Source organism: Arachis stenosperma, chromosome 2 (genome assembly GCF_014773155.1).
Source record: "Arachis stenosperma cultivar V10309 chromosome 2, arast.V10309.gnm1.PFL2, whole genome shotgun sequence".
Taxonomy (NCBI): Eukaryota; Viridiplantae; Streptophyta; class Magnoliopsida; order Fabales; family Fabaceae; genus Arachis; species Arachis stenosperma.
In genome coordinates this window covers 96,884,150-96,895,455 of record NC_080378.1, presented here as the reverse complement: position 1 = coordinate 96,895,455, position 11,306 = coordinate 96,884,150, and the positions used below count along the sequence as shown (strand labels likewise).

Sequence of the window (11,306 nt, the reverse complement as noted above, 5' to 3'; positions counted from 1 at the left end):
CTAAAAGTAGCTTGAACTTACTAAAAACTACCTAAAAACAATGCCAAAAAGCGTATAAATTATCCGCTCATCACAACACCAAACTTAAATTGTTGCTTGTCCCCAAGCAACTGAAAATCAATTAGGATAAAAAGAAGAGAATATACTATAAATTCCAAAATATCAATGAATATTAATTCTAATTAGATGAGCGGGACTTGTAGCTTTTTGCTTCTGAACAATTTTGGCACCTCACTTTTTCCTTTGAAGTTTAGAATGATTGGCTTTTTCTAGGAACTTAGAATTTTGGATAGTGTTATTGACTTTCCTAGTTAAGTATGTTGATTCTTGAACACAGCTACTTATGAGTCTTGGCCGTGGCTCTAAGCACTTTGTTTTCCAGTATTACCACCGGATACATAAATGCCACAGACACATAACTGGGTGAACCTTTTCAGATTGTGACTCAGCTTTGCTAAAGTCCCCAATTAGAGGTGTCCAGAGCTCTTAAGCACACTCTTTTTGCTTTGGATCACGACTTTAACCACTCAGTCTCAAGCTTTTCACTTGGACCTTCATGACACAAGCACATGGTTAGGGACAGCTTGATTTAGCCGCTTAGGCCTGGATTTTATTTCCTTGGGCCCTCCTATCCATTGATGCTCAAAACCTTGGATCATTTTTACCCTTGCCTTTTGGTTTTAAGGGCTATTGGGTTTTTCTACTTGCTTTTTCTTTTTCTTTCTATTTTTTTCGCCATATTTTTTTTCGCAAGCTTTCTTTTTCACTGCTTTTTCTTGCTTCAAGAATCAATTTCATGATTTTTCAGATCATCAATAACATTTCTCCTTGTTCATCATTCTTTCAAGAGCCAACAATTTTAACATTCATAAACAACAAGATCAAAAGACATATGCACTGTTCAAGCATTCATTCAGAAAACAAAAGTATTGTCACCACATCAATATAATTAAATTAAATTCAAGGACAATTTTTTTAAATTCATGTACTTCTTGTTCTTTTGAATTAAAGCATATTTCATTTAAGAGAGGTGAAGGATTAATGGATTTTATTCATAACTTTAAGACATGGTTACTACATACTAATGATCATGAAGTAGAGACACAAAGCATAGATAAACATAACATGGGAACCGAAAAACAGAAAGAAATAAGAACAAGGAATGAATCCACCTTAGTGGCGTCTTCTTCTTGAAGGACCAACAGTGTCTTTAAGCTCTTCTATGTCCCTTCCTTGCCTTTGTTGCTCCTCCCTCATTGCTCTTTGATCTTCTCTTATTTCTTGGAGAATGATGGAGTGCTCATGATGTTCCACCCTTAATTGTTCCACATTGTGGCTCAAATCTTTTAAGGAAGTGTTGAGTTTTTTCCAATAGTTGTTGGGAGGAAAGTGCATCCCTTGAGGCATCTCAGAGATTTCTTGATGATGAGCTTCCTCATGCATCTCTTGAGAACCGTGAAGGGTCTCTCTTGCTTGCTCCATCCTCTTCTTGGTGATGGGCTTATCCTTTTCAATGGAGATGTCTCTTTCTATGATAACTCCAGCTGAGTAACATAGATGGCAAATAAGGTGAGGAAAAGCTAGCCTTGCCATGGTGGAGGGCTTTTCGGCTATTTTGTAGATTTCATTGGAGATGACCTCATGAACTTCTACTTCCTCTCCAATCATGATGCTATGAATCATGATGGCCCGATCCGCATTAACTTCAGATCGGTTGCTAGTGGAAATGATGGAGCGTTGAATGAACTCCAACCATCCTCTAGCCACAGGCTTGAGGTCCAGTCTTCTTAGTTGGACTGGCTTGCCTTTGGAGTCTCTCTTCCATTGAGCTCCTTCCACACATATGTTCGTAAGGACTTGGTCTAACCTTTGATTAAAGTTGACCCTTCTAGTGTAGGGGCGTTCATCTCCTTGCATCATGGGCAAGTGGAATGCCAATCTCACATTCTCCGGACTAAAATCTAAGTATTTCCCCCGAACCATTGTGAGATAATTCTTCGGACTCGGGTTCATACTTTGATCATGGTTCCTAGTGATCCATGCATTGGTGATGAGCGGATAATTTGTATGCTTTTTGGCATTGTTTTTAGTATGTTTTTAGTATCTTTTAGTTAGTTTTTAGTATACTTTTATTAGTTTTTAGTTAAAATTCACTTTTCTGGACTTTACTATGAGTTTGTGTGTTTTTCTGTGATTTCAGGTATTTTCTGGCTGAAATTGAAGGTTCTGAGCAAAAATCTGATTCAGAGACTGAAAAGGACTGCAGATGTTGTTGGATTTTGACCTCCCTGCACTCGAAGTGGATTTTCTGGAGCTACAGAAGCCCAATTGGCGCGCTCTCAACGACGTTGGAAAGTAGACATCCTGGGCTTTCCAGCAATATATGATAGTCCATACTTTGCCCAAGATTTGATGGCCCAAACCGGCGTTCAAAGTCACCTCAAGAAATCCCAGCGTTAAACGCTGGAACTGGCACCCAAATGGGAGTTAAACGCCCAAACTGGCATAAAAGCTGGCGTTTAACTCCAAGAAGAGTCTCTACACGAAATTTCTTCATTGCTCAGCCCAAGCACACACCAAGTGGGCCCGGAAGTGGATTTTTATGTCATTTACTCATCTCTGTACACCTTAGGCTACTAGTTATCTATAAGTAGGACCTTTTACTATTGTATTAAAAGACTTTTGGGTAGCTATCTTCGTTTTATGCTATCTTAGATCATTGGGAGGCTGGCCATTCGGCCATGCCTAGACCTTATGCTTATGTATTTTCAACGGTGGAGCTTCTACACACCATAGATTAAGGTGTGGAGCTCTGCTGTACCTCGAGTATTAATGCAATTACTATTGTTCTTCCATTCAATTCCGCTTGTTCTTGTTCTAAGATATCACTTGTTCTCCAACTTGAAGAAGGTGATGATTGTCACGAATCATCACCACTCTCACTCATGAACAAGGTGACTGACAACCACTCTTGTTCTACAAGCAACCAAGGCTCTAGTGAATATCTCTTGGGTTCTTTAACCGGAATCTTCGTGGTATAGGCAGGACCTGATGGCAGCATTCAAGAGAATCCGGAAGGTCTAACCTTGTCTGTGGTATTCTGAGTAGGATTCAATGACTGAATGACTGTGATGTGCTTCAAACTCCTAGCAGGCGGGGCGTTAGTGACAGACGCAAAAGTATCAATGGATATTATTCCGGCCTGACCGAGAACCGACAGCTGAATTCCGCTATGCCGTGACAGGACATATGCAATCGCTTTCACTGAGAGGATGGGAGGTAGCCACTGACAATGGTGAAACCCTACACGAGCTTGCCATGGAAAGGAGTAAGAAGGATTGGATGAAGACAGTAGGAAAGCAGAGAGACGGAAGGGAAGGCATCTTCATGCGCTTATCTGAAGTTCCTACCAATGAATTACATAAGTATCACTATCTTTATCCTTTATGTTATTATCGTTCATCACCATATACATCTGAGTTTGCCTGACTAAGATTTACAGGATGACCATAGCTTGCTTCAATACTAACAATCTCCGTGGGATCGACCCTTACTCACGTAAGGTATTACTTGGACGACCCAGTGCACTTGCTGGTTAGTTGTGCGAAGTTGTGTAATGCCATGGAATTGAACTACCAAGTTTTTGGAGTTCATGACCAGAGATTATGAGAGTTGTGAAAAAGTATTGTTCACAATTTCGCGCACCAAGTTTTTGGCGCCGTTGCCGGGGATTGTTCAGTTTGGACAACTGACGGTACATCTTGTTGCTTAGATTAGGTATTTTTTTTCGAAATTCTTGAAGATGAATTCTAGAGTTTCATGATGATTTGTTGAAATCTGGTTGGCTGAGAAGCCATGTCTAATCTCATTGGACCGAGGTTTCAACTTATCATCACAAGAGCTTGTTGATTTTTATCAATCTTGCTTTTGGAGCAGTGATCTGCTAAGGCTTGGCTGGCCTTTGGCCATGTCTAGTGTTTTGGACCGAAGCTTTCTTTGAAAGCTTGGCTGGCTGTGAAGCCATGTCTAATTCCTGGACCGGAGTCTTAGACTAGCATTGCACTGATTCCTGGAATTCTCATTAAGAATTTTGATACCTTTTTGCACTTAATTTTCGAAAAACACAAAAAAAAAATAAAAAAAAATTTATCATAAAAACCAAAAATATTTTATGATTCTTGTTTGAGTCTAGAATCTCATCTTAAGTATCAATTGCATGTTTCTGTTCTTATTGTATTCATGCATGTGTCCTCATTGATCTTCAAGTTGTTCTTGATGATTTCCTTGTTTTGATCTTTGAATTCTTTTGGCTTGAGTGTTTATGTGTCTCATATAGTGTCAGTAGTATACAAACTGCTAAGTTTGGTGTCTTACATGCATTGTTATTTCATTCTTGTTGCATTTTGATTATTAAAAATCCAAAAATATTTTTAATTTGTGTCTTTTCAAGTCAATAATACAAAGAATTGAAGATTCAGAACATGCTGCAGAGGAATTATACAGAAAAAGCTGAGCATTCAAAAATGCCCAGTGAAGAAGACAGAATGGCGTTTAAACGCCAGCCAGGGTGCCTGGCTGGGCGTTTAACGCCCAAAAAGGGTGCATTTTGGGCGTTAAACGCCAGAATGTATACCATTCTGGGCGTTTAACGCCAGGATGGTGCTAGGGGGAAGATTTTGTTTTCAAATCAATTTTTTTTCCAAGTTTTCAAAGTTTTTCAAAATCAAATCTTTTCAATCAAATGTTTTCAAAATCAATTTCCTTCCTTTTTCAAAGATACTTACTAACAATTAATGATTTGATTGAACATCTCAAATATGTTGCTTTTTCTGTTGAGAAAGGTTTAATGTTTGAATCATATCTTTTCTTGTTAGACAAGTCATTGATTTTCAAAATCAAATCTTTTAAAAATTGTTTTCAAAACATATCTTTTAAAATTGTTTTCAAATCAAATCTTTTCAATCATATCTCTTTAATCACATCTTTTTCAAAACAAGTTTTCAATCAAATCTTTTTAACTTCTAATTTCAAATTTTTTTTTTCAAAAATCACTTGATTTCTTCTCCACTTTCAATTTTCGAAAATTATCAATCAATGTTTTTGACATCTTTCTAATTAATTTTCGAAAATTCTCTTCCCTCCTTCTCACATCCTTCTATTTATGGAGTACTACTCCTTCTTAATGCACAATTCGAACTGTATCTCATCAAGTTCGAATTCTTCTACCTTCTTTCTTCTATTTTTCTTTTCCTCTGACATCTCAAGGAATCTCTATACTGTGACATAGAGGATTCCACATTTTCTTTTTCTCTTCTCTTTCATATGAGCAGGAGCAGAGACAAAGGCATTCTTGTTGAAGCTGACCCTGAACCTGAAAGGACCTTGAAAAGAAAGCTAAGAGAAGCCAAAGCACAACTCTCTTTAGAGGACCTGACCGAATTCTTCAAAGAAGAAGAACACATGGCAGCCGAAAACAACAACAATGCCAACAATGCAAGGAAGGTGCTGGGTGACTTTACTGCACCTACTCCCGACTTCTATGGGAGAAGCATCTCTATCCCTGCCATTGGAGCAAACAACTTTGAGCTTAAGCCTCAATTAGTTTCTCTAATGCAACAGAATTGCAAATTCCATGGACTTCCAATGGAAGATCCTCATCAGTTTTTAGCTGAATTCTTGCAAATCTGTGACACAGTCAAGACTAATGGGGTTGACCCTGAGGTCTACAGGCTGATGCTATTCCCTTTTGCTGTAAGAGACAGAGCTAGAATATGGTTGGACTCACAACCTAAAGATAGCCTGGACTCTTGGGAAAAGCTAGTCAATGCCTTCTTGGCAAAGTTCTTTCCACCTCAAAAATGGAGTAAGCTTAGAGTGGAAGTCCAAACCTTCAGACAGAAGGATGGAGAATCCCTCTATGAAGCTTGGGAAAGATACAAACAATTAATCAGAAAATGTCCCTCAGACATGCTTTCTGACTGGAGTATCATAGGTATTTTCTATGATGGTCTCTCTGAACTATCCAAAATGTCTTTGGATAGCTCTGCTGGAGGATCTCTTCATCTGAAGAAGACGCCTACAGAAGCTCAAGAGCTAATTGAAATGGTTGCAAATAACCAATTCATGTACACTTCTGAAAGGAATCCTGTGAACAATGGGACTAATCAGAAGAAAGGAGTTCTTGAGATTGATACTCTGAATGCCATTTTGGCTCAGAATAAGATATTGACTCAACAAGTCAATCTAATTTCTCAGAGTCTGTCTGGAATGCAAAATGCACCAAGCAGTACTAAAGATGCTTCATCTGAGGAAGAAGCTTATGATCCTGAGAACCCTTCAATGGAAGAGGTGAATTACCTAGGAGAACCCTATGGAAACACCTATAATTCTTCATGGAGAAATCACCCAAATTTCTCATGGAAGAATCAAGAGAGACCTCAACAAGGTTTCAACAACAATAATGGTGGAAGAAACAGGTTTAGCAATGGCAAGCCTTTTTCATCATCTTCTCAGCAACAGACAGAGAGTTCTAAGCAGAATACCTCTGACTTAGCAACAATGGTCTCTGATCTAATCAAAACCACTCAAAGTTTCATGACTGAAACAAGGTCCTCCATCAGAAATTTGGAAGGACAAGTGGGTCAGCTGAGCAAGAAAATTACTGAACTCCCTCCTAGTACTCTCCCAAGCAACACTGAAGAAAATCCAAAAGGAGAGTGCAAAGCCATAACCATGGCCGAATATGGAGAGGAAAGAGAGGAGGTGGACGCCACTGAGGAAGACTTCAATAGGCGTGCACCAACCTCCTCTGAGTTCCCAAATGAGGAACCATGGGAATCTGAGGCTCAAAATGAGACCATAGAGATTCCATTGGACTTAATTCTTCCTTTCATGAGCTCTGATGAGTATTCTTCCTCTGAAGAGGATGAGTATGTCACTGAAGAGCAAGTTGCTAAATACCTTGGAGCAATCATGAAGCTAAATGACAAGTTATTTAGAAATGAGACTTGGGAGGATGAACCTCCTTTGCTCACCAAAGAACTGGATGACTTGTCTAGGCAGAAATTACCTCAAAAGAGACAAGATCCTGGGAAGTTTTCCATACCTTGTACCATAGGCACCATGACCTTCAAGAAGGCCCTGTGTGACTTAGGGTCAAGTGTGAACCTCATGCCTCTCCCTGTAATGGAGAAGCTAGGGATCTTTGAGGTACAAGCTGCAAGAATCTCATTGGAGATGGCAGACAACTCAAGAAAACAAGCTCATGGACTTGTAGAGAATGTTTTGGTAAAAATTGGAGACCATTACATTCCCACTGATTTTATAGTCCTAGAGACTGGGAAGTGCATGGATGAATCTATCATCCTTGGCAGACCCTTCCTAGCCACAGCAAAGGCTGTGATTGATGTTGATAGAGGAGAATTAATCATTCAAGTGAATGAAGAGTCCTTTGTGTTTAAGGCTCAAGGATATGTCTCTATCACCATGGAGAAGAAGCATGAAGAGCTTCTCTCAAAACAGAGCCAAACAGAGCCCCCACAGTCAAACTCTAAGTTTGGTGTTGGGAGGCCACAACCAAACTCTAAGTTTGGTGTTGAACCCCCACATTCAAACTCTAAGTTTGGTGTTGGGAGGTTCCAACATGGCTCTGAGTATCTGTGAGGCTCCATGAGAGTCCTCTGTCAAGCTAATGACATTAAAGAAGCGCTTGTTGGGAGGCAACCTAATGTTTTATAATTAACTATTTCCTTTTGTTATTTTATCTTTTTTGTAGGTTGATGATCATGAGAAGTCACAAAATCAATAAAAAAAGCAAAAACAAAATGAAAAACAGGAAGAAAAACAGCACACCCTGGAGGAAGAAGTTGCTGGCGTTCAAACGCCAGTAAGCCTAGCAGTTGGGCGTTTAACGCCCAGTCTGGCACCATTCTGGGCGTTTAACGCCAGAAAGGGGCACCAGACTGGCGTTAAACGCCAGAAAAGGGCAAGAACCTGGCGTTAAACGCCAGGAATGGGCACCAGCCCGGCATTTAACGCCAGAAATGGCTCAAAACGTGATTTTGAGCAACATTTGGTGCAGGGATGACTTTTCCTTGACACCACAGGATCTGTGGACCCCACAGGACCCCCACCTACCCCACCACCACTCTCTCTCTTCTTCTCCCATTCACCAATCACCTCAATACCTCTTCCCCAAAAACCCTTCACCTATCAAATCCCATCTTTCTCTTCACCACTCACATCCATCCTTCATAAAACCCCACCTAACCTTCCATTCAAATTCAAACCACTTTCCCACCCAAACCCACCCTCAAATGGCCGAACCACACTCTCCCCCTCTCCTATATAAACCCTCCTTCACTCCTTCATTTTCACACACCTTCAACACCATCTCTCTCCCCTTTGGCCGAATACTAAGCCATTCCCTTTCTCCTCATTTCTTCTTCTTCTACTCTCTTCTTTCTTCTTTTGCTCGAGGACGAGCAAACATTTTAAGTTTGGTGTGGTAAAAGCGTTGCTTTTTCGTTTTCCATAACCATTTATGGCATCCAAGGCCGGAGAAACCTCTAAAAAGAGGAAAGGGAAGGCAAAAGCTTCCACCTCCGAGTCATGGGAGATGGAGAGATTCATCTCAAGGGTGCATCAATACCACTTCTATGAAGTTGTGGCCTTGAAGAAGGTGATCCCCGAGGTCCCCTTTTCACTCAAAAAGGGTGAATATCCGGAGATCCGCCATGAGATCCGAAGAAGAGGTTGGGAAGTACTTACCAACCCCATTCAACAAGTCGGAATCTTGATGGTTCAAGAGTTCTATGCCAATGCATGGATCACCAAGAACCATGATCAAAGTGTGAACCCGAATCCAAAGAATTATCTTACTATGGTTCGGGGGAAATACTTGGATTTTAGTCCGGAAAATGTAAGGTTAGCATTCAACTTGCCCATGATGCAAGGAGATGAACATCCTTACACTAGAAGGGTCAACTTTGATCAAAGGTTGGACCAAGTCCTCACAGTCATATGTGAAGAGGGCGCACAATGGAAGAGAGATTCAAGAGGCAAGCCGGTTCAATTGAGAAGGCATGACCTCAAACCCGTGGCTAGAGGATGGTTGGAGTTCATCCAACGCTCAATCATTCCCACTAGCAACCGGTCCGAAGTTACTCTAGACCGGGCCATCATGATTCATAGCATCATGATTGGAGAAGAAGTGGAAGTTCATGAGGTTATAGCCCAAGAACTCTATAAAGTGGCGGACAAGTCATCCACCTTGGCAAGGCTAGCCTTTCCTCATCTCATTTATCACCTCTGTTATTCAGTTGGAGTTGACATAGAAGGAGATATCCCCATTGATGAGGACAAGCCCATCACCAAGAAAAGGATGGAGCAAACAAGAGACCCCTCTCATCATGAGATCCCTGAGATACCTCAAGGGATGCACTTTCCTCCACAAGACTATTGGGAGCAACTAAACACCTCCCTAGGAGAATTGAGTTCCAACATGGGACAACTAAGGGTGGAGCACCAAGAACACTCCATTCTCCTCCATGAAATTAAAGAAGATCAAAGAATCATGAGAGAGGAGCAACAAAGACAAGGAAGAGACATTGAGGAGCTCAAGCACTCCATAGGATCTTCAAGAGGAAGAAAGAGCCGCCATCACTAAGGTGGACCCGTTCTTTAATCTCCTTGTTCTTTAGCCTTCTGTTTTTCGAATTTTATGCTTATGTTTATCCATGTTTGTGTCTTGTGATCATTAGTGTCTTAGTGTCTATGCCTTAAAGTTATGAATGTCCTATGAATCCATCACCTTTCTTGAATAAAAACGTGCTTAATTGAGAAAAAAAGGAAAGAATTGCATGAATTTTGAATTTTATAACAGTTTAATTATTTTGATGTGGTGGCAATACTCTTGTTCTCTGAGTGTATGCTTAAACAGTGCATATGTATCTTGAATTTGTGGTTCATGAAGGTTGGCTCTTGAAAGAATGATGAAAAAGGAGACATGTTACTGAGGATCTGAAAAATCATTAAAAATGATTCTTGAAGCAAGAAAAAGTAGTGAATACAAAAAAAAAAGAGAGAAAGCAAGCGAAAAAAAAAATTCGAAAAAAAAGAAAGAAAAAGAAAGAATAAAGTTGTGATCCAAGGCAATAAGAGTGTGCTTAAGAACCCTGGACACCTCTAATTGGGGACATTAGCAAAGCTGAGTCACAATCTGAAAAGGTTCACCCAATTATGTGTCTGTGGCATGTATGTATCCGGTGGTAATACTGGAAGACAGAGTGCTTTGGGCCACGGCCAAGACTCATAAAGTAGCTGTGTTCAAGAATCATCATACTTAACTAGGAGAATCAATAACACTATCTGGATTCTGAGTTCCTAAAGAAGCCAACCATTCTGAATTTCAAAGGATAGAGTGAGATGCCAAAACTGTTCAAAGGCAAAAAGCTAAAAGCCCCGCTCATCTAATTAATACTGATCTTCATAGATGTTTTTGGAATTCATTGCATATTCTCTTCTTTTTTTATCTTATTTGATTTTCAGTTGCTTGAGGACAAGCAACAATTTAAGTTTGGTGTTGTGATGAGCGGATAATTTGTATGCTTTTTGGCATTGTTTTTAGTATGTTTTTAGTATCTTTTAGTTAGTTTTTAGTATACTTTTATTAGTTTTTAGTTAAAATTCACTTTTCTGGACTTTACTATGAGTTTGTGTGTTTTTCTGTGATTTCAGGTATTTTCTGGCTGAAATTGAAGGTTCTGAGCAAAAATCTGATTCAGAGACTGAAAAGGACTGCAGATGCTGTTGGATTTTGACCTCCCTGCACTCGAAATGGATTTTCTGGAGCTACAGAAGCCCAATTGGCGCGCTCTCAACGGCGTTGGAAAGTAGACATCCTGGGCTTTCCAGCAATATATGATAATCCATACTTTGCCCAAGATTTGATGGCCCAAACCGGCGTTCAAAGTCACCTCAAGAAATCCTAGCGTTAAACGCTGGAACTGGCACCCAAATGGGAGTTAAACGCCCAAACTGGCATAAAAGCTGGCGTTTAACTCCAAGAAGAGTCTCTACACGAAATTTCTTCATTGCTCAGCCCAAGCACACACCAAGTGGGCCCGGAAGTGGATTTTTATGTCATTTACTCATCTCTGTACACCCTAGGCTACTAGTTATCTATAAGTAGGACCTTTTACTATTGTATTAAAAGACTTTTGGGTAGCTATCTTCGTTTTATGCTATCTTAGATCATTGGGAGGCTGACCATTCGGCCATGCCTAGACCTTATGCTTATGTATTTT

The 11,306-nt window shown here is 40.1% G+C and overlaps 1 non-coding gene across 1 annotated transcript; it reads right to left on the bottom strand.

Moving 5' to 3' along the window:
* Positions 1-5,865: 5,865 nt before the first annotated feature.
* Positions 5,866-5,973, bottom strand: LOC130963908 (small nucleolar RNA R71). Its single transcript, XR_009080025.1, has one exon. It is a non-coding gene; the product is annotated as a small nucleolar RNA R71 (small nucleolar RNA).
* Positions 5,974-11,306: the final 5,333 nt, after the last annotated feature.